The sequence below is a fragment of the Podarcis gaigeae genome (genome assembly GCF_964106915.1).
Source record: "Podarcis gaigeae genome assembly, chromosome: Z".
Classification (NCBI taxonomy): domain Eukaryota; kingdom Metazoa; phylum Chordata; class Lepidosauria; order Squamata; family Lacertidae; genus Podarcis; species Podarcis gaigeae.
The window spans coordinates 32323862-32327310 of record NC_139691.1 but is presented as its reverse complement, the minus strand read 5'-3'; positions in this window follow the sequence as shown (position 1 = coordinate 32327310).

Sequence of the window (3449 nt, the reverse complement as noted above, 5' to 3'; positions counted from 1 at the left end):
GTGCTCACACCCTCTTTTGAACTCAGATTCTTGCCACTGTACAGTATATGGAGATGCATAGAGAGACTTTTTATATTTCTGAATGTTGTACTTTTTAACTCCTTGCAAGCTTGGTAATACACTATCTAAATGTCTAAAAAACAATAATGATTGTCTTGTAAGTCTGATGTTATTTCCTTGAACCTGTGGGTTGCAAAGGTGATGGAGAGGGCGAAGAGAAGCCTCAGAGGGTGAATTACACTCTGAGCAAAGAGGGGGGAGGGGGGAAGCCATGCTGGAAGATTTCAGGCAAGTTGGATGTGTTAACCTTGAGGACACATCTCAGGTTTCCTTCTACAACGCCCTCCTTCGCTCTGCTGTAATTGGTTCTGCCCTTGTTTATTTCTAGGGCTGCCACTAGTTTAAATAATCCATTGTATGAATGAGTTGATTAAGTGATTGATTAAGCAACTGAATTTACACAGATATGCAAGTGAGTACAGCAAAACTTCTGAAGAAAGCATACTTTTTCTTGTTTTAAACTATTATGCACTATGTCTTGCAACGGGCACACGTGAATACAGAAGGTTGGCATTGGGTTTCCTCCATGCTAATTTTCGGCTTTAAAATTGCCTTCTCCCTCTCTCCTTAGCTTTCACTGCTTTTAGCCATATTGAAAAAGTATGACTAAAAATGTAGGAATGGGGGAGAAAATTGATACGGTTGAAAATGTAATCCAAACATGCCTACACCGCAGTTTCCGAAACAATATGCAAAGCCTGTGAATCCTCACACCCCAGCAAGCTGGTCCCTTCATTGTGAGTTGGTGAGGGAGGTTGCCTTTTTCTCTTTGAAAAGTGCATAGAGCTGAAGGAGGAAGTTGGAAGAGCAACTCAGATTAATGCTTCTGGACCTGACTTTCCCTAGAAGAACCCTTCTAAAAGTAGGAGAGGAGGGAGAGACATGGCAAGAGGAGGTGGCACACAAAGAATTCACTCAAAAATCCAGACGTGCCCAAGGGCCTAAAAAAGTTGGATACCCCTAGATTAGTACAAGTGATAAGGAGGTCCAAGTACATAATAGGCCTCTCTCTTTTTGGCAGTGGCATTCCAGCCACTTTTAACACAACACACATCCAAGAAGCCTGTGTGTGTAATTACGTTATCTTTTCACATACTGACTGTACAAGCAAACACCTTTGTTGGAAGAAACAAAGATGTCCATCAGCAGAACCATTGTTGGACAAGGAAAAGAAAGGGGTGTGGGTGTGTGTGTGTGGGTGTGTGTGTGTTTAAAGGAACCTAAGCTTCAAAGACTGGTGGAATTAAGAATTTTTTCCTATTTGCTTGCAGACGTTTGAATTTACATTCCATTTTCCCTCCTTTATTTCCAGTCACAGGTGTTGCTGCGGGGATAGGAGGTATTACTAAAGAACAGAGAGGGCACAAATACATAGGGTGTTCGTCTACACAAGCCCCTTTGAAATGAAAAAGAGCTCCCTGAGGGAGCATCAGAGTGTTCCTGCAGAGGTCATATCCACACCCAGGGCTCCCGCCCCCCACCCAGAACTCACTGGCACTCAGTTCTGGCATCTCTCAGGTGGGCCCCATTGCTATTCTAAGAGAATGAGGGATGTGTTCATAGAGGGTTCTGGCACCTCCTTTTCTAGAAAAATAGCACTGTCCAGATTTAAAACAAAAGGCTTTCCCCAAATATTGCTATAGTTTTTATTATTAAATAAAACTGTACTTTGTTAAGGGCTGGCTAGGGCTAAATTACAATTTACAGGATTCTTTGGGGAAATTCACGTGTATGGTGTGAATGTGATCTCAGTTTCCATTTAGCTGAAGATGTTGGGGATTATTAGCCAGAAGAAGAGCCAATTAGGAGCTGATTTAATATAGATTTTCAAATATCTGAAGAGCTGTCACATAGATCAAATTTGGGGGTTTTATTGCTCCAAATAATAGGGCCCAAAGTCAGGTGGCTGAAGTTGTTTTACAGCAGAACAGACTGCCTCAGCAGTTGTGGGACTCTTCCTCCTTAAACATTTTTGAGCAAAAGCTGAATGGCCACCTGGAACATGCCCCAGCCCCCTTGAGCCCATTAAACCTGCTGATTGGGTCCTCTGGACAGTAGGAGCCTAAGCTGTGCCAGCCCACCAACTGTGACCCTGCTGACTTTCCACCAGGAAATGCCACCAGCCACAGTGGGGTGGCAAACCAGGATTTTTCCTGCATCAGCAGAAGATTTGACTAGATAAGTCTGATTACAACAGGGCTTGCTCCAGCAAATAAGCCAGTGAATTGTAATCACCTTAATTTGCAATTGTTGTATTTACCAATAATGTACATTGAACTCATAAATAAGTCACAACCTTTTTTTTTAGAACAACAACAACATACTACTATGGCCAAACTTTAAATTTTGTGCAAAATATTTTTATTTTCAGATTTACAGCTCTTGGCATTCAGGACTGTTAAACATATCCAGAGAAGGAAGCAGGTGCTGCCGGATTTTGCTCATGAGCGTATCTGAAAAATAAGGTTAAAAATGCAGTAGGAAGAGCAAATCTGTTAAATGCAGCAGCTTCTCCCTGTTTTCAAAACTCACATTACATAGTTTTATGTCAAGTCAGCTTCCAGGTGTTACATATACTGAGCTAGAGTATTTTTTAAAACAACAACAAAGACTAGGTTTCCACATCAATGTTTCTCTGGATAGTCAAAACAAAAAAAAAAAATTCCTTCCAGTAGCACCTTAAAGACCAACTAAGTCAGTTCTTGGTATGAGCTTTCGTGTGCATGCACACTTCTTCAGATACACAAATCTGAAGAAGTGTGCATGCACACGAAAGCACAAATCTGAAGAAGTGTGCATGCACACGAAAGCTCATACCAAGAACTGACTTAGTTGGTCTTTAAGGTGCTACTGGAAGGAATTGTGCATGCACAAATCTGAAGAAGTGTGCATGCACACGAAAGCTCATACCAAGAACTGACTTAGTTGGTCTTTAAGGTGCTACTGGAAGGAATTTTTTTGTTTTGTTTTGACTATGGCAGACCAACACGGCTACCTATCTGTAACTGGATCTCTGGATAGTGTTGCTGAAGGCCATTGAAACCAGGCAGACCCGGCAGTTCTTCCTCCTATATCTAACTTGGTCTAGTTTGGCATTCAGAAAATGAAAGAAATATGATAAGAGCAGAGCGATGGCCTTCTGTTGCTGTTGGACTACAATTCCCATCAACCCCAACCAGGGGTGGTCATGAATGATGGGAGGTGTAGTGCATCAACAACTGGAAGGCATCACCTTGCTCCAACTCCTACCATCCCCAGCCAGCATGCCCAATGGGAAGGGATGGTAGGAGTTATAGTACAACAACATCTGGAGGTCACCACAGGCTCCCTATCTCTGTAACATAAGGTCCCATCTGCACTAGGCATTGAAAGAATCCTGGAAACTGTAG